Below are 21,196 nucleotides of genomic sequence, written 5' to 3'. Positions count from 1 at the left end.
ACAGTGTAGCACTCCCTCAGTACTGCCCCTCCGACAGTGCAGCACTCCCTCAGTACTACCCCTCCGACAGTGCGGCACTCCCTCAGTACTGCCCCTCCGACAGTGCGGCACTCCTTCAGTACTGCCCCTCCGACAATGTGGCACTCTCTCAGTACTGCCCCTCCGACAGTGCAGCACTCCCTCAGTACTGCCCCTCCGACAGTGCGGCACTCCCTCAGTACTGTCCCTCCGACAGTGCGGCACTCCCTCAGTATTGCCCCTCCGACAGTGCAGCACTCCCTCAGTACTGCACCTCCGACAGTACAGCACTCCCTTAGTACTGCCCCTCCGACAGTGCAGCGCTCTCTCATTACTGCCCCTCCGACAATGCAGCTCTCCCTCAGTACTGCCCCTCCAACAGTGCAGCACTCCCTCAGTACTGCCCCTCTGACAGTGCAGCGTTCCCTCAGTATCGCCCCTCCGGGAGTGCAGCACTCCCTCAGTACTGCCCCTCCGACAGTGCGGCGCTCCCACATTACTGCCCCTCCGACAGTACAGCACTCCCTCAGTACTGCCCCTCCGACAGTGCAGCGCGCCCTCAGTAATGCCCCTCAGACAGTGCAGCACTCCCTCAGTACTGCCCCTCTGACAGTGCAGCGCTCCCTCAGTAATGCCCCTCAGACAGTGCAGCACTCCCTCAGTACTGCCCCTCCGACAGTGCAGCACTCCCTCAGTACTGCCCCTCTGACAGTGCAGCACTCCCTCAGTACTGCCCCTCCGACAGTGCAGCACTCCCTCAGTACTGCCCCTCTGACAGTGCAGCATTCCCTCAGTATCGCCCCTCCGGGAGTGCAGCACTCCCTCAGTACTGCCCCTCCGACAGTGCGGCGCTCCCTCATTACTGCCCCTCCGACAGTGCGGCGCTCCCTCATTACTGCCCCTCCGACAGTGCAGCACCAGGGCTAACATGCTAACATAATTTATATTTCTTTGTTCTCAACTCACCCACTAGTGGAAAGTTTCTCCACATCCACCCTATCAAAGTCCTTCATCATTTTAAAGACTTTGATCAGGTCTCCTCTTAGTCTTCCCTTTTCCAATCTAACCTGATAGTTGCATCCTCCCGATTCTGGTAATATCCTTGAAAACTTGATTGACTTTTTTGAGGAGGTAACAGGAGAGTTGTTGAAGGCAGCGTATTTTAATGTGGTCTATATGGATTTTAGCGAGGCTTTTGACAAGGTCCCATGTGGCAAGTTGGTCAGAACAGTAAAAACCCATGGGATCCAAAGGAAAATTGGAAGTTGCATCTAAAATTGCCTCAGAGACAGGAAGCAAAGGGTAAGGGTCGATGGGTGCTTCTGTGACTGGAAGGCTGTTTCCAGTGAGGTTCCTCAGGGCTCAGTACTGGGCCCCTTGCGGTATATATCAATGGCTTTTTGTGGTATATATTAATGACTTGAACTTCAATGTAGGAGGCATGATTAAGATGTTTGCAGATATTACAAAAATTCGCTGTATGTAAACAAGCGCAGGCAGCGGAAAGAGCGTGCGGCAAACCTGTCCCACCCACCCCTCCCCTCAATGACTATCTACCCCTGTGACAGACACTGTGGCTCTCGTATTGGACTGTTCAGTCACATAAGAACTTTTTCAGTATACAAGAACTCCACGAGGCTGAGAACTGTGAGCTAAACTTAGTGTGACCTAAGCCTTCTTTATTACAACTCCAGAGTGCCTAAACAACATGGCAGCCAACCTTTTATACCGGCCCTGCACGTGTGTGCAGGTGACCATTAGGACTCCAGCGCCCTCTGGTGGCAAGTATTACATAGTTACTTACATAACATTACTCCCCCCCCCCCCCCCACCCCCCAAAGTCTTCGGTACAAGGTACTAACAAGTTGAGGCGATCCGGAGCCCTTCGCTCCCTGGTTGATCGTCTAAGTTCAAACCCTGGCGTGTGTGAGTTGGTCGGACCATTGCTGCACTGCACCGCGGACTGTCAGGAACGGTGGGTTCATCCTTGTGATTGACAGCGAGGTCGATTGCTGGTTGTGTGTGTGTTGGTGGATCGTCGATGGTGATGTCCTCTTCAAGTCGTTACGGGTTGTCAGTAAATCACAATTTGGTCTGATCTGAATGTTTTCTGCACGTTTGGCCATTTAACAGTTTGATTATCAACACCCTATTCCCTTCCTTGGCCAAAACAGTGCCAGCAACCCACTTGGGACCATGACCTTAATTCAGGACAAACACAGGGTCGTTAACATCAATGTCACGTGAAACAGCCGCACGATCGTGGTACATGTTCTGCAGATGACACTGGGTTTCCACGTGATCATTAAGATCCGAGTGGATTAAGGAGAGCCTGATTTTGAGGGCTCACTTCATTAACAATTCTGCCGGGGGAATCCCGGTAAGCGAGTGGGGTCACATCCGATAACTGAGCAGAATGCGAGGTAAACGGGTCTGCAGGGAGCCTTCCGTCACGTGTTTCATGCTCTGCTTGATTGTTTGGACTGCCCACTCCGCTTGACCGTTAGACCGTGGGCTTAAATGGAGCAGACCTGACATGCTTGATGCCATTGCGGGTCATAAACTCGTTGAATTCTGAGCTGGTGAAACACGGTCCATTATCGCTGACAAGGACGTCGGGCAGGCCATGGGTGGCGAACATGGCCAGAAGGCTTTCAATGGTAGTTGTGGACATGCTGGATGACATGATTACGCATTCAATCCATTTGGAATAAGCGTCCACTACTACTAAAATCATCTTTCCTAGAAAGGGGCGGGCAAAATCTACGTGGATCCTGGACCACGGTTTGGAGGGCTATGACCACAGACTCAGTGGAGCCTCCCTTGGTGCATTGTTCAGTTGCGAGCAAGTGTTGCACTGATACACGCATGACTCCAAGTCCGAGTCAATGCCGGGCCACCAAACATGCGACCTGGCAATTGCCTTCATCATGACAATGCCTGGGTGGGTACTGTTTAGGTTGTGTATATATGTTTCCCTGCCTTTTTTTGGCAAAACCAGTTCCCATTTAGGACGCAACTCTTTACTAATGATAGGACCTGGACCATCTAGGATCCTGTGCTGATCTGGCGAGCCATGACGGGTGACCCCTCGCTCTCAAAAGCATCCATGACCAGTAGCAAGTCTGCGGGCTGCGCCATTTCAACCCCACTGGTGAATAATTGTAGCCGGCTGAGAGCATCGGCACAATTTTCAGTGCCTGGTCTGCGGTGGATAACATAGTCATAGGCAAATAATGTTAGTGCCCATCTTTGGATGTGGGATGAAGCATCGGTGTTTATACCTTTGCTCTCTGAACATAGCGAAATGAGCGGCTTGTGGTCAGTTTCAAGCTCAAACCGAAGTCCAAATAGGTATTGGTGCATTTTCTTAACCCCATGTACACATGCTAACGCCTCTTTCTCGACTATACTGTCGGCTCTCTCGGCCTTAGACAGACTTCTAGACGCGTATGCAACCAGATGGAGGTTGCCTGATACATTGGCCTGCTGTAACACACAGCCGACCCCGTATGATGAGGCGTCACAAGCTAGCGCTAAATGTTTACATGGGTCATGGTGTTCAAGTAACTTATTTGAACATAGCAAGTTCCTGGCCTTCTCAAAGGCTGTGTCTTGGGATTTTCCCCAAACTCAGTCGTCACCCTTACGTAGCAACATGTGCAAAGGCTCCAGCAACGTGCTCAACCCGGGTAGAAAGTTACTGAAATAGTTGAGGAGTCCCAGGAACAAACACAGCTCTGTCACCTTCTGTGGTCTGGGTGCATCCTTGATGGCCTCTGTCTTTGAGTCCGTGGGCCTGATGCCGTTTGCTGCAATCTTTCTCCCCAAAAATTCGACTTCTGGCGCCAGGAAAACACACTTGGAGCATTTCAGCCTGAGTCCCATTCCATCTAGGCGACTTAGAAACTCTTCCAGGTTGTGTAGATGTTCGATGGTGTCACGACCGGTGATCAGGATGTCGTCTTGAAACACAACGGTGCGTGGAACAGATTTCAGCAAACTCTCTATGTTTCTGTGGAAAATGGCTGCAGCCAAGCGAATCCCGAAAGGGCACCTGTGGTATATAAACAGCCCTCTGTGTGTGTTGATGCATGTCAGTCTTTTTGAAGATTCAGCCAGCTCCTGCGTCATGTAGGCGGAGGTTAGGTCCAACTTAGTGAACGACTTCCCCCCGCCCCCCCCCCCCCCCACCCCCGCTAACGTTACAAACAGGTCAGCCGCCTTGGGCAGTGGGTACTGGTCCTGTAGTGAGACTCGGTTAATCGTTACCTTGTAGTCTCCACAGATTCTGACCGTGCCATCGCTTTTCAACACCGGAACAATTGGATGGGCCCACTCATTGAACTCAACTGGCAATATGATTCCTTCGCGTTGGACCTCGACTTTCTCCCTCATCATGTACGGAACCGCCCGAGCCTTGTGATGGATCTGTACCTTGGCGCCTGGGAAGTTGCCGATGCCTGGTTCGAATAGCAAGGGAAACTTGCCCTGCACTTGAGCACATGAGGAGTCATCCACTGAAGATCGTGCTTTGATGTCGTTCCAATTCCATCTAATCATTTCTAGCCAGCTTCTGCCAAACAGCGTTGGGCCATTGCCTGGAACAATCCACAATGATAGGTCATGCACAGCTCCATCATACGATACCTTCACTGCCGCACTTCCAATGACTAGTATGAGCTCTTTGGTGTAGGTATGCAGCTTTGCATTAATTGGGCTCAGTTTGGGCCTTTGTGCCTTATTGCCCCAGTTTCTTGAAAGCCTTCTGGCTCATTATTGACTGACTCGCACCCGTGTCCAACTCCATTTAATTTGACTTTCAGCATTATAGGAGGGCTCTTGATGGTGAAGGTATGTACCCCATACACTTCTTTCTCGGGTTGAGTTGCCTGTGCTGCATGATCCACACCGGATCAATCATCCTCTGCCACGTGGTGTGTCGCAGCACGTTTGCACATTCGCTGGAGGTGCCCCATCGTTGCGCAGCCTTTGCACACATAGAGCTTGAATCGACATTGATGGGTCCGATGATTACCCCCGCAGCGCCAACACGGTGCTAATGGATTCACATTCACCCCCGATGGCAGACTCTGAGTCATCACAGGTCTTGCAGCCGCAGACGTATAGGCCCTGCCATATGCAGTTCGGCCTGCTAGCAACGTCATTTTATGCACAGTACTTGCCGGTGAGCTTCGATGTTGAGAAGATATCTGTTTGGTATTATCGTCCGTGGCCTTGCATGCCTGGGCGATTGCGATGGCCCTGCTCAGGTCTAGGGTTTCGGCAGCCAGCAGCTTTCGAAGAATGATCTCGTGGCTGATGCCCAGCACGAAAATGTCCCGCAGCATTTACCCGAATGCAGCTCCAAAATCGCAAGGTCCCGCGTGGCATCTCAGGTTGGCGACATAATCCGCCATGTACTGGCTCCCACAACGATGGTGCATGTAAAAACGATATCTGGCCATGAGGATACTCTCCTTCGGCTTGAGGTGGTCCTGAGCCAGCGTGCACAACTCTGTATATTCCTTCTCTGTTGGTTTTGTCGGTGCGACCTGATTCTTGATGAGGCCGTATATTTTAGGCCCACAGACAGGGAGGAGAACTGCCCTGCGCTTGGCCGCATTAGTGTCTCCTTCCAGTTCGTTGGCCATGAAATACTGGTCGAGACGCTCGACGAAGGCTTTCCAATCATCACCCTCTACGAATCTCTCTAATATTCCAACGGCAGCCATGGTTGCATGAAGGTTCATATTCTGTTACTCGTTGCCAATTGTTAAGTATACAAGAACTCCACGAGGCTGAGTACTGTGAGCTAAACTTAGTGTGACCTAAGTCTTCTTTATTACAACTCCAGAGTGCCTAAACAACATGGCAGCCACCTTTTATACTGGTCCTGCACGTGTGCAGGTAACCATTAGGACTCCAACAGTCACACCCTCTGGTGGCAAGTATTACATAGTTACATGCATAACAGAACTCATGTTAAGAGTGGAAGCAAGTCTTCCTCGATTCTGAGGGACTGCCTATGATGGGGTGATGGTTAAGAGTGAGGAAGAAAGCTGCGGACTGCAGGAAGATATCAATGTACTGGTCAGGTGGGCAGCAAAGTGACAAATGGAATTCAATCCGGAGAAGTGTGAGGTGATGCATTTGGGGAGGGCTAACAAGGCAAGGGAATACACAATAAATGGTAGGACACTGAAAAGTATAGAGGAACAAAGGGACCTTGGAGTGCAGGTCCACAGATCCCTGAAGGTAGCAGGCCAGGTAAGGTAAGGTGGTTCAGAAGGCATATGGGACACTTTCCTTTACTAGCCAAGACATAGAATATAAGAGCAGGGAGGTTATGCTTGAACTGTTTAAAACACTAGTTAGGCCACAGCTGGAGTACTGTGTGCAGTTCTGTTCACCACATTACAGGAAAGATGTGATTGCACTGGAAAGAGTGCAGAGGAGATTTACGAGGATGTTGCCTGGACTGGAGAATTTTAGCTATCAGAAAAGATTGGACAGGCTGGGAGCAGAAATAGAGGGGAGTTGACGAGAACTTTTTTCATCCTGTCTTGTATGTGCATGGGCAATAGCAACCGGCTCAAAGCATCGGCACAATTCTCTGTGCCAGGTCTGTGCCGAATGACAATCATAGGCAGATAATATCAGCGCCCACTTTGAATGCAGGATGAAGCATTGGTATTGTTACCTTTGCTCTCGGAAAACAGTGAAATGAGCAGCTTGTGATCAGTCTCTAATTCGAACCTCAGACCGAACAGGTATTGATGCATCTTTTTAACACCGTACACACATGCTAAAGCTTCTTTTTCTACCATGCTATAGGCGCTTTCTGCTTTAGACAAACTTTTGGATGCATATGCGACAGGTTGAAGTTTCCCCGATTCATTGGCTTGTTGGAGTACGCAACCAATTCCATATGACGATGCATCACAGGCCAAAACTAAACGTTTACATGGGTCATAATGTACCAGCAGCTTGTTCGAGCAAAGCAGATTGGTGACTTTCTCGAAAGCTCTGTCTTGCAATGCGCCCCACACCCAGTTGTTGCCTTTTCTCAATAGCATGTGCAGTGGTTCAAGTTAGGTGCTAAATTTAGGTAGGAAGTTACTAAAGTAGTTGAGTAGACCCAGGAATGAACGCAGCTCCGTCACGTTCTGTGGCTTGGGTGCATTCTTGATGGCTTCAATTTTCATGTCAGTCGGTCTGATGCCATCAGCGGCGATTTTCCTCCCAAGGAATTCGACTTCCAGTGCCATGAAGGTGCACTTCGAGCGTTTAAGTCTGAGTCCCATTCTGTCCAAACGCAGTAGAACCTCTTCCAGGTTGTTCAGATGTTCCTTGCAGTCACGACCGGTGATCAGGATGTCATCTTGGAACACGATGGTTCTGGGAACGGACTTCAGTAGACTTTCCATATTCCTCTGGAATATTGCTGCAGCCGATCGAATTCCAAACGGGCACCTGTGGTAAATAAAGAGTCCTTTGTGTGTGTTAATGCACGTAAGACTCTTCGACTTCTCATATAGGCCGACATCAAGTCCAGTTTTGTGAACGACTTCCCTCCGGCTAGCGTCGCAAACAAGTCATCAGCCTTCGGTAATGGGAACAGATCTTGTTTCGAAACCCTGTTGATCGTAGCCTTGTAGTCTCCACAGATTCTGACTGTGCCATCACTTTTCAGCAAAGGAACAATGGGGCTGGCCCATTCATTAAATTCAACCGGTGATCCCTTCACACTGGAGTCTGTCCAGTTCTATTTCGACCTTCTCCCTCATCATATACAGCAATGCCCGAGCTTTATGATGGACGGGTCTTGCATGTGGATCTGCACCTTGGCTCCCGTGAAGTTGCCGATACCCGGTTCGAACAGCGAAGGGAACTTGCTCAATACTTGGGCACATGTATCTTCTTCCGACGACAACGCCTTTATGTCGTTCCAGTTGTTGTGTATCTGTAAAGCATGCACTCCCATGTTCCACCACCAGGGAGCGCATCCCCGGAAGTCCCAAGGGATTGCAGCATTCCTTGGGAGCACTGCATATAAGCCGGCCCCTAAGGCCTCTTCTTCACTCTAGAGTGTCTTAATAAAGACTGAGGCCACGGTTACATTAACCTCCCTGTGTGCAGCCTCATCTGTGTTAGGAACACAATAACTGGTGATGAGTATACGAATCCAATGCAAAGATGCAGCAAACTGTGGGCATCCTGGAGAAGTTCTCGGAGAGTGAGGACTGGGAAGCCTATGTCGAATGGCTTGACCAGTACTTTGTAGCCAACGAGCTGGATGGAGAAGTAAGCGCTGCAAAAAGGAGAGCGGTCCTCCTCAAGGTCTGCGGGACGCCGACCTACAGCCTCATGAAGAATCTTCTGGCTCCGGTGAAACCCACAGATAAGTCATATGAGGAGCTGTGTACACTGGTTCGGGAGCATCTTAACCCGAGGGAGAGCGTGCTGATGGCGAGGTATCAGTTCTACACGTGCAAGGTCAGAAAGTGTCGAGCTACGTCGCCAAGCTAAGGCGACTTGCAGGACAATGTGAGTTTGATGGCTACATATGTGGATATCTGAACGGAATATATGGAATTAAGGACAGTAAAGTAAACGGGATATATGAAAATGTATAAGCCATGGAAGAATCGGTGGAACATCGAGTTGTTCTGGACTGTAACTTGATGGCTAGAGACCTCCTTTGCAAATTCCAGTTGCATTTGGAGTGTGGAGATAATGGGATTATTGTAAAACAGGAAACCCTTAAGCGGCAGTATTATACCACTAGAACCCCTCAGTGGTGGTCTCTGGACCTGCCGCAGGCACCCTGTCACGTGACCCTAGCATACGATCCCAGTGGAAAGAATCAGGACCTGCAGAACTTTTATCAGGATCACGAAGGGGAAGTGAAGGGAATTCTATTAAGGGCTAGAGTGACTGGACTGGAAAGAGAGGCAGATTTTGTGGAAGTGGATAAGAATCTGTGGAAACAGCCCCTAACAATGGCACCGCATATTGCTCGTGAAGTATTAGCCCCTCATCATGCTAAGGATTTGGGAGTTATGGTACGCAAGGCCATAGATGAGGCTGACCCTACCAGCCGGGATGTGCAAATAAAACATGGCCGAACAGTCCAATTTAATGGGGACCCCGAGAAAGTATTAACAACTCTATGGCATCATACTGGCTCGGACATACCTGACTATGTGGATCCTCATGTGTGGGCAGAGGACCCCTCCCAAGTGGGTTATACTCCCATTAATTGAGATCCCAGTGCAGGGCAATGTGGACTGGCCCTCTATCCGACAGAACCCACTGAAATCACAGGCAATCCTAAACTGACTTTTCGGCACTGTACTGCAATTAATCCGGCCTGTTTTCTTACTGAGCCACCCCAAGATGAGGAAGAACCCAGTCATGATTGCTTATCTTTAATTTAAGAGGCCACATCAGTCAGGGAAGATTTAGTTGATGGAAGATCCAGACTGTATTCTTACTGAGCCACCCCAAGATGAGGAAGAACCCAGTCATGATTGTTTATGTTTGTTGACGGAAGTACTTCTATTAATCCAGAAGATACACGAATCTCAGGATACGCCATAGTAAACCAGGAGAATCAGGTCTTGGAATCTGCTGCTTTGAAACCGCCTATTCTGCTCAACAAGCTGAACTATTCGCCCTCACCCAAGCCTGTATCTTGGCCAACGATCTCAAAGTCAATATCTATACCGACTCTAGGTATGCCTTTGGGGTGGCGCATGATTTCGGACAATTATGGAAAAATAGGGGATTCCTAACCTCACAGGGGAATGAGATATCTCAAACAGCTAGTATCTGATTTGTTGCAAGCCCTCATGTTCCCCAAACGCATTGCCATTGTACCAAGAGGCCAAACAGGCCTCTCATGACCAACAGATGGTAGTGCCCAAAATTATGAGTCAGACTAAAAATCCTGCGAAGGATAAGTTAGCCTCGGAAAAACCAATGCCAACCATCCAAGATGTTATAAAAGCACAGGGGGACGCTCCTGAAAAAGATAAACTGTTGTGGAAATATTATGCATGTACTTATGACAATGTTTCTAAACTCTGGACCACTCCCGCGGAACAGACTTGCATGTCTGACGAGTTGGCTTCATGGGTTATAGAATGTCTGCATTTTGCTACTCATTGTGGAGCAAGGGCAACAAGTGATACGCTTTTGGCTACTTGGTGGCACCCTAAACTCCAGGCGCTCACCCAGAACATCAGTAGTCGTTGCCTGGTTGGCCAGCAACATATTCCAGGGAAGGGAGTCCCCTGTGATTGGGGTAAAACGCCCCTACCCGAAGGTCCCTTTGAGATATTTCAGTTGGACTACATTGAGTTGCAAAAAGTTCAGTGTTACAGATATGTGTTAGTAATAGTAGATGTGTTTAGCAGATGGATTGAAGCCTACCCTAACCTGGACGATAAGACTCAGACTGTTGTTAAGGCGTTAATGAGGGAAATTGTTCCTAGATATGAGATCTCAGCTAGACTGATGACCACCTATGTTCTTTCTCTGACTCAGGCTCTGCGACTAGTTCACAACCAGGTTCAAGATGCTCACCTCGACCTCCCAGTTTTACCCGAATTGTCCCTCGTGGCACCAGGGAAGTATGGATTCGGAAGGGATTAGAGCCACAATGGGAGGGGCCTTTTTAGGTGTCACTCACTACCCCCACTGCAGCCAAGGTTGAGGGGAAAAGTGCCTGGGTTCACCTGCACCACTGCAAGCTCATCACCATTTAAACAAATTTTGCTGGTTAGTCTAATTCCTGTTTCTGTTCCAGATCTCCTCCTCCCTATAGCTGAACAAGGCAGTTGAAGGAGGATCAGTTTGAACTCTTACCTGTCAGACAGCCAAATACACTGACGGAGACCTGAAGGGAAACGTGAAAACAGAACTCTTTTTATCAGCTAAATAATGGGACTATTTATAAGATGAGACTGTGTCTGTATGCTACTGTCTGCATAATAGTGTTGATATATGACAGTTTTGGTGCACGGGAAGGAAGACAAAGGCGAGAGCTCCATGTAAACACCTTTTTGTTTATGTCTTACGTTTATGCGGAAAAAGGGCACTTCACTAGATGCTGGGTGTGTTCACATATCCCTATACATTCCAAAGGGGGAATTCCTTTGCGCACCGTTCCCCTGACCCTAACTGAGACTGTTAGATGGATTCAAAGAAACGATATTGGAACAGGTAGCTAACCGCACTGCTGAGGCTCTGGAGGGCATCACAGCTGAAATGGTAGCGATAAGGACCGTAGCATTACAAAACCGAATGGCCCTCGATTACCTGTTAGCTGAGAAAGGGGGAACGTGTGCCCTGATAGGATCTGAATGTTGCACTTACATTCCTGATAGTTCAGAAAACATAACCCACCTTGCCGATCACATAAGGAGGGAGGTGAAAAAGTTATCCACACCAGCAAAAGAACTTAGCAGGTTTGATTGGTTTCTGGGTGGATCTTGGAGATCCTATCTAATACATGGCGCAATTGTTCTCATCATAATAATTACCTGCTGTTTGATTGTTGGTTGCCTTAACCTCTGCTGTAAAGCAATGACAAGGTTAGCAGACCCTCTTGTGGTCAAGGGTTCCCGGGTTATGATCCAACAAACTAGAGAACTACTCAACAATGCAATACTCATAGAATGATCCTAAATGTTATCATAGAATGATAAAAGGGGGGATGTGGATATCTGAACGGAATATATGGAATTAAGGACAGTAAAGTAAACGGGATATATGAAAATGTATAAGCCATGGAAGAATAGCTGGGAGAATGTCAGATTGCAAATAGTGCAACATCAGCTTAGCTAACAGTCTGTCTCAAGGTTTCAAGTCACTAATCCTGCCAATAATATATAATTGTAACATGAAATACATCTGCAGAATTGCAAGGTCTCAGTAAATAAATAGTCACACCATTAGATTGAAACATTTGGAGGCAATACTTAAGCTTTCAAGAAGAACATCTCATATAGATTGACTAATGAGTGACTGAGTTAGACTGTCAATCCATTTGTATTTTGTTATCTGATTTCAAAACTGTATAACTGTTAACGCTTTACGATGTAACTTCACCTATCCGTAGGGAGTGTGTACGCTCTATCCAGAGAGTATATCTTCTGTCTGATAGGTCTTACTGGCCGGTAATAAAGACTGCTTTGTTCAAAGCACAAGAGGTATTCGACTCAGTAATTTTACTGAACCAGATTGAAGTAAAAGAATCCAGGAATTAACACATGGAGCAGATGCTCAGAGACTTTTTTGGCCACGAGACCATGCTACGAAAACTTTTAACTGTAGAGACAACGACCCTCAATAAGGCCATTGCGATAGCACAGGCATTTATGTCCACCAGTGATAAGACCAAACAAATCTCTCAGCACACAAGTGTTAGCAATGTTCATAAATTAACTGGAACTGTGTTTGTGAGCAGAAATGTACAGGGCAGAAACCACGAGTCTGCAACTGCCAGCAGGCCTCAGGTGAACCAGATGACCCAGAGTCCGCATTGTGGAGGCTTCCATTCAGCCTATTCATGCCGCTTCAAAGGGTATGTTTGCAAGAGCTGTGGAACAATGGGGCACCTCCAACGAGCTTGCAGACGAGCTGCTAGCTCTGCAAAACCTGCTAACCACCATGTGGCAAAGGAAGATCGGTCCATGGTGGATCAAAGCAATTTCGAGCCTCAGAGAGAGGAGGCAGATGCTGAAGTACACGGGGTGCACACATTTTCGACGAAATGTTCACCTATAATGCTGAATGTAAAATTGAATGGCTTACCCATAGCCATGGAACTGGACACTGGCGCTAGCCAATCCATCATGAGTAAAAAGATGTTTGAGAGACTGTGGTGCAACAAGGCACTCAGACCAGCCCTGAGCCCCATCCACACGAAACTGAGAACGTACACCAAAGAGCTCATCACTGTCCTGGGCAGCGCCATGGTCAAGGTCACCTACGAGGGCACGGTGCACGAATTGCCACTCTGGATTGTCCCGGGCGATGGCCCCACACTGCTTGGAAGGAGCTGGCTGGGCAAAATCCGCTGGAACTGGGATGACATCCGAGCGCTATCACATGTTGATGAGGCCTCATGTACCCAGGTTCTTAACAAATTTCCTTCCCTTTTTGAGCCAGGCATTGGAAACTTTTCCGGGGCAAAGATGCGGATCCACTTGGTCCCAGAGACACGACCCATTCACCATAAAGCGTGAGCGGTACCTCACATGATGTGGGAGAGAGTGAAAATCGAGCTGGACAGGCTGCAACGCGAGAGCATCATCTCCCCAGTGGAATTCAGCGAGTGGGTCAGCCCGATTGTTCCAGTACTCAAAAGTGATGGCACAGTCAGGATTTGCGGCGATATAAAGTAACTATTAATCGTTTCTCGCTACAGGACCAATACCCGCTACCTAAAGCAGACGACCTATTTGCGAAACTGGCAGGAGGCAAGATGTTCACCAAGCTCGACCTGACTTCGGCCTACATGACGCAGGAGCTGGAGGAGTCTTCGAAGGGCCTCACCTGCATCAACACTTACAAGGGACTGTTCATCTCCAACAGATGCCCGCTTGGAATTCGGTCGGCTGCAGCGATCTTCTAGAGAAACATGGAGAACCTACTCAAGTCGGTACCATGCACGGTGGTTCTTCAGGACGACATATTGGTCACGGGTCGGGACACCGTCGAGCACCTGCAAAACCTGGAGGAGGTCCTCCAGCGACTGGATCGCGTAGGGCTGCGGCTGAAGAGGTCGAAATGCATCTTCATGGCAACGGAAGTGGAGTTTTTGGGGAGAAAGATCGCGGCGGACGGCATTCGGCCCACTGACGCCAAGATAGAGGCTATCAGGAACGCGCCCAGGCCACAGAACGTCATGGAACTGCGGTCGTTCCTGGGACGCAGCTATTTTGGTCACTTCCTACCGGGGTTAAGCACCCTCTTAGAGCCCCTACATGTGTTATTGCGTAAAGGTGAGAACTGGGTATGGGAAAAAAAACAAGTAGTTGCTTTTGAGAAAGCCAGAAACATTTTATGCTCCAACAAGCTGCTTGTATTGTATAACCCGTGTAAAAGACTTGTGCTAGCGTGTGATGCGTCATCGTACGGAGTCGGGTGTGTATTACAACAAGCTAACGTTGCGGGAAAGTTGCAACCTGTCGCCTATGCCTCCATGTGCTTATCTAAGGCCGAGAGGGCCTACAGCATGATTGAGAAAGAGGCATTAGCGTGTGTGTTCGGGGTAAAGAAAATTCATCAGTACCTGTTTGGCCTCAAATTTGAGCTGGAAACCGATCACAAGCCCCTCATATCCCTGTTCGCTGAAAACAAGAGGATAAATACTAATGCCTCATCCCACATACAAAGGTGGGCACTCATGCTATCAGCGTATAACTATACCATCCGCCACAGGCCAGGCACCGAGAACTGTGCGGATTCTCTCAGTCGGCTACCATTGCCCACCACGGGGGTGGAAATGGCGCAGCCTGCAAACTTGTTGATGGTGGCGTAGCCTGCAGACTTGTTGATGGTCATGGAAGCGTTTGCAAATGATAAATCACCTGTCACGGCCTGCCAGATTAGGACTTGGACCAGCCAAGATCCTCTGCTGTCTCTAGTAAAAAACTGTGTACTGCATGGGAGCTGGGCCAGCATCCCAGTTGAAATGCAAGAGTTAATCAAGCCGTACCAGCGGCGAAAGGATGAGCTATCCATTCAGGCAGACTGCCTGTTGTGGGGTAACTGTGCAGTGCTACCCAAAAAGGGCAGGGAGATGTTCATCTCCACAGCACACACCCGGATATAGTAATGATGAAAGCAATAGACAGATCCCACGTGTGGTGGCCCGGTATCGACTCTGACTTAGAGTCCCATGTACAGCAATGCAGCATGTGTGCTCAGTTGAGCAACGCGCCAAGAGAGGCACCACTAAGTTTATGGTCCTGGCCCTCCAGACCATGGTCGAGTATCCATGTCGACTATGCGGACCTGTTTCTCGGTAAAATGTTCCTGGTGGTGGTGGATGCTTTTTCAAAATGGATTGAATGTGAAATAATGTCGGGAAGCACCGCCACCGCCACCATTGAAAGCCTGAGGGCCATGTTTGCCACCCACGGCCTGTCTGACATACTGGTCAGTGACAACGGGCCATGTTTCACCAGTGCCGAATTTAAAGCATTCATGACCTGCAATGGGATCAAATATGTCACCTCAGCCCCGTTTAAACCAGCCTCCAATGGGCAGGCAGAGCGGGCAGTACAAACCATCAGAGTCTTAAATGAGTCACAGTAGGCTCACTCCAAACCCGCCTGTCCTGAGTACTGCTCAGCTATCGCACGAGACCCCACTCACTCACAGGGGTGCCCCCGGCTGAGCTACTCATGAAAAGGACAATTAAAACCAGACTCTCACTGGTTCACCCCAACCTGCATGATCAGATAGAGAGCAGACGGCAGCAACAAAATGTAAACGATGGTCGCGTCACTGTGTCATGGGAAATTGATTTGAATGACCCTGTGTATGTGCTAAACTATGAACATGGTCCCAAGTGGATCGCGGGCACGATGATAGCTAAAGAAGGAAGTAGGGTGTTTGTAGTCAAACTAGACAATGGACAAATTTGCAGAAAGCACCTGGACCAAACGAGGCTGTGGTTCACAGACTGCCCTGAGCAACCCACAGCAGACACCACCTTTTTCGAGCCCACAACACACACCCAAAGGATCAACGACACTACGCCGGACCAGGAAATCGAACCCATCACGCCCAACAGCCCAGCAAGGCCAGGCTCACCCAGCAGCCCTGCAGGGCCAACAACACGCCAGCCCAGCGACAGCACAGCCAACACACCAGAACAGACATTTGTACCGAGGCGGTCCACCAGGGAAAGAAAGGCTCCCGACCGCCTCACCTTGTAAATAGTTTTCACTTTGACCTTGGGGGGGGGGGGGGGGAAGTGATGTTGTGTATCTGTAAAGCATGCACTCCCATGTTCCGCCACCAGGGAGCGCATCCCCTGAAGTCCCAAGGGATGTGCACTGCATATCAGCCAGCATCTAAGGCCTGTTCCTCACTCTGGAGTGGCTTAATAAAGCCTGAGGTCAGTGTTACTTTAACCTCCCTGTGCAGTCTCATCTGTGTTAGGAACACAATACCAGTCGCATCTGATTTTCTGCAACCAGCTCCAGCCGAGCAGCGTTGGGCCATTGCCTGGAACAATCCACAGCGGTAAATCGTGAATCGTACCGTTATACGACACATTAATTTGTGCACTGCCAATCACCTTTATCAGTTCTTTGGTGTACATGCGCAGCTTGGCGTTAACAGGGCTCAGCCTGGGCCTCACAGTCTTAGTATCCCACCGCTTATTAAATGCCCTCTCGTTCATGATCGATTGACTCGCCCGTGTCCAGTTCGATCGATCCCGTTAAACTTCACATTAATTAAAATTGGTTTACTCTTGTTATGAAGGAGTACAGTCCATACACTTCCTCCTCTGGCATCTCGGATTGTGTATCCGGATCCGCGCTAGTCTGACTCTCATCCTCCACGTGGTGTGTCGCAGCACACCTGCTCATCTGTGGACACTTGCGCTGGAGATGCCCCACTCTCAGACAGCCTTTGCAACTATATTGCTTAAATCGACACTGTTGGTGCCGATGATTTCCCCCACAACGCCAACACGGAGAAGTTGGATGCATTCCTGCTGATGGACTTTGGGCAGCCATAGGTTTCGCGAACACAGTTGGTTAGGCCCTGCCATGTGCTGCTCTGTCGAACGCCGAATCATTTGCATTTACAGTACTTGCCGAGTTTCGGTTCTTCACTGCTATTTGCTTTAGAATCCTGTCCGTTGCCATACATGATTGAGCGATCTGGATGGCCCTTTTTAAATCCAACTCCTCCATTTCCAGAAGTTTGCGCAGAATCACCTCGTGATTGATACTGATAACAAAGAAGTCCCGCAGCATGTCTGCTAAAACCGTCCCGAACTTACACAATCCCGCTCGACGTCTCAGGTCGGCAATGAATTCCGCCGCGCTCTGGCCCTCCGATTGAACGTGTGTATAAAACCTGTATCCGAGTCCGAGAGGCGGGAGTGCGTGGTGTCCGAGAGGCCTATAAAGGCCCAGGTGTGTGGAGAGGCGGCGGCAGTCCGAGAGGCGGGAGTGCGTGGTGTCCGAGAGGCCTATAAAGGCCCAGGTGCGAGGAGAGGCGGCGGCAGTCCGAGAGGCGGGAGTGCGTGGCGTGGGTGAGGCCTATAAAGGCCCAGGTGCGTGGAGAGGCGGCGGCAGTCCGAGAGGCGGGAGTTCGTGGCATTGGTGAGGCCGATAAAGGCCCAGCCGGTGCAGCTGCAGCTGGGAGAGAAAGCAAAAAAGTAGAAAGAAATCAAAAGGTGACGTCACAGCCAAAGGGGGTAAGTGATTGGCTGGTGATTGGTGAGTAGCTTTTCTTTTTCTTTTTTATATCAGTAAGTAACCTGTTAACATTGTTGTCGCCAGTTTTAGTAAATCTAAGGGTTAAGTCATGACAGGAGAGCTCGATCACGTGATATGCTCCTCCTGTACCATGTGGGAACTCGGGGACACTTCTGGTGTCCCTGACGATGACATCTGCGGGAAGTGTATCCGCCTCCATCTCCTGACGGACTGCGTTGCGGATTTGGAACTGAGGGTGGATTCACTCTGGAGCATCCACGATGCTGAGAACGACGTGAGTAGCACGTGTAGCGAGTTGGTCTTACCGCAGGTGAAGGGTCCACAGCCAGCAAGGGAATGGAAGACCAGCAGGAAGAGCAGTGCAAGGAAGGTAGTGCAGGGGTCCCCTGCGGTCATCCCCCTGCAAAACAGATACAGTTTTGAGTACTGTTGAGGGGGATGACTCATCAGGGGAGGGCAGCAGCAGCCAAGTTCATGGCACCGTGGCTGGCTCTGTTGCACAGGAGGGCAGGAAAAAGAGTGGGAGAGCGATAGTGATAGGAGATTCAATTGTAAGGGGAATAGATAGGCGTTTCTGCGGCCGCAACCGAGACTCCAGGATGGTATGTTGCCTCCCTGGTGCAAGTGTCAAGGATGTCTCGGAGCGGGTGCAGGACATTCTAAAAAGGGAGGGAGAACAGCCAGTTGTCGTGGTGCACATTGGTACCAACGACATAGGTAAAAAAAGGGATGAGGTCCTACGAAACGAATATAAGGAGCTAGGAGCTAAATTAAAAAGTAGGACCTCAAAAGTAGTAATCTCGGGATTGCTACCAGTGCCACGTGCTAGTCAGAGTAGGAATCGCAGGATAGCGCAGATGAATACGTGGCTTGAGCAGTGGTACAGCAGGGAGGGATTCAAATTACTGGGACATTGGAACAGGTTCTGGGGGAGGTGGGACCCGTACAAACCAGACGGTCTGCACCTGGGCAGGACCGGAACCAATGTCCTAGGGGGAGTGTTTGCTAGTGCTTTTGGGGAGGAGTTAAACTAATATGGCAGGGGGATGGGAACCAATGCAGGGAGACAGAGGGAAACAAAAAGGAGACAAAAGCAAAAGACAGAAAGGAGATGAGTAAAAGTGGAGGGCAGAGAAACCCAAGGCAAAAAACAAAAAGGGCCACTGAATATAAAGGGGCTGCAGGAGGGGTCAAAACTAGAAATCATGGTTTAAAAACTAGGATTAAAACACTCTACCTAAACGCACGCAGCATTCAAAATAAAGTAAATGAGTTGACGGCACAAATCATTACAAATGGGTATGATTTAGTGGCCATTACAGAAACATGGTTGCAGGGTGGCCAAGACTGGAAATTAAACATACAGGGGTATCTGATGATTCGGAAAGATAGACAAGAAGGGAAAGGAGGTGGGGTAGCTCTGTTAATAAAAGAGGATATCAGGGCAGTTGTGAGAGACAATATTGGCTCTAATGAACAAAATGTTGAATCATTGTGGGTGGAGATTAGAGATAGTAAGGGGAAAAAGTCACTGGTGGGCGTAGTTTATAGGCCCCCAAATAATAACTTCATGGTGGGGCGGGCAATAATCAAGGGAATAATGGAGGCATGTGAAAAAGGAACGGCAGTAGTCATGGGGGATTTTAACCTACATATCGATTGGTCAACTCAAATCGCAGGGGTAGCCTGGAGAAGGAATTCATAGAATGCATACAGGATTGTTTCTTAGAACAGAATGTTACAGAACCAACAAGGGAGCAAGCTATCTTAGATCTGGTCCTGTGTAATGAGACAGGAAAAATAAACGATCTCCTAGTAAAAGATCCTCTCAGAATGAGTGATCACAGTATGGTTGAATTTGTAATACAGATTGAGGGTGAGGAAGTTGTGTCAGAAACGAGCGTACTATGCTTAAACAAAGGGGACTACAGTGGGATGAGGGCAGAGTTGGCTAAAGTAGACTGGGAACATAGACTAAACGGTGGCACAATTGAGGAACAGTGGAGGACTTTTAAGGAGCAACAAAAATATATTCCAGTGAAAAAGAAGGGTGGTAAGAGAAGGGATAACCAGCCGTGGATAACCAAGGAAATAAAGGAGAGTATCAAATCAAAGACCAATGCGTATAAGGTGGCCAAGGTTAGTGGGAAACTAGAAGATTGGGAAAATTTTAAACAACAGCAAAGAATGACTAAAAAAGCAATAAAGGAAAGATAGATTACGAAGGTAAACTTGCGCCAAACATAAAAAGATAGTAAAAGCTTTTCCAGATATATAAAACGGAAAAGAGTGACTAAAGTAAATGTTGGTCCCGTAGATGAGAAGGGGGATTTAATAATGGGAAATGTGGAAATGGCTGAGACCTTAAACAATTATTTTGCTTCGGACTTCACAGTGGAAGACACAAAAACCATGCTAAAAATTGCTGGTCACAGGAATGTGGGAAGGGAGGACCTTGAGACAATCACTATCACTAGGGGGGTAGTGCTGGACAGGCTAATGGGACTCAAGGTAGACAAGTCCCCTGGTCCTGATGAAATGCATCCCAGGGTATTAAAAGAGATGGCGGAAGTTATAGCAGATGCATTCATTATAATCTACCAAAATTCACTGGACTCTGGGGAGGTACCAGCGGATTGGAAAGCAGCTAATGTAATGCCTCTGTTTAAAAAAGGGGGCAGACAAAAGGCAGGTAACTATAGGCCGGTTAGTTTAACATCTGTAGTGGGGAAAATGCTTGAAACTATCATTAAGGAAGAAATAGCGGGACATCTAAATAGGAATAGTGCAATCAAGCAGACGCAGCATGGATTCATGAAGGGGAAATCATGTTTAACTAATTTACTGGAATTCTTTGAGGATATAACGAGCATGGTGGATAGAGGTGTACCGATGGATGTGGTGTATTTAGATTTCCAAAAGGCATTCGATAAGGTGCCACACAAAAGGTTACTGCAGAAGATAGAGGTACGCGGAGTCAGAGGAAATGTATTAGCATGGATAGAGAATTGCCTGGCTAACAGAAAGCAGAGAGTCAGGATAAATGGGTCCTTTTCGGGTTGGAAATCGGTGGTTAGTGGTGTGCCACAGGGATCGGTGCTGGGACCACAACTGTTTACAATTTACATAGATGACCTGGAAGAGGGGACTGAGTGTAGTGTAACAAAATTTGCAGATGACACAAAGATTAGTGGGAAAGCGGGTTGTGTAGAGGACACAGAGAGGCTGCAGAGAGATTTGGATAGGTTAAGCGAATGGGCTAAGGTTTGGCAGATGGAATACAATGTCGGAAAGTGTGAGGTCATCCACCTTTGGGAAAAAAAAACAGTAAAAGGGAATATTAATTGAATGGGGAGAAATTACAACATGCTGAGGTACAGAGGGACCTGGGGGTCCTTGTGCATGGATCCCAAAAAGTTAGTTTGCAGGTGCAGCAGGTAATCAGGAAGGCGAATGGAATGTTGGCCTTCATTGCGAGAGGGATGGAGTACAAAAGCAGGGAGGTCCTGCTGCAACTGTATAGGGTATTGGTAAGGCCGCACCTGGAGTACTGCGTGCAGTTTTGGTCACCTTACTGAAGGAAGGATATACTGGCTTTGGAGGGGGTACAGAGACGATTCACTAGGCTGATTCCGGAGATGAGGGGGTTACCTTATGATGATAGATTGAGTAGACTGGGTCTTTACTCGTTGGGA

The sequence above is a fragment of the Pristiophorus japonicus genome, chromosome 8 (assembly GCF_044704955.1).
Source record: "Pristiophorus japonicus isolate sPriJap1 chromosome 8, sPriJap1.hap1, whole genome shotgun sequence".
NCBI lineage: Eukaryota > Metazoa > Chordata > Chondrichthyes > Pristiophoridae > Pristiophorus > Pristiophorus japonicus.
This window is presented reverse-complemented; position numbering follows the sequence as displayed.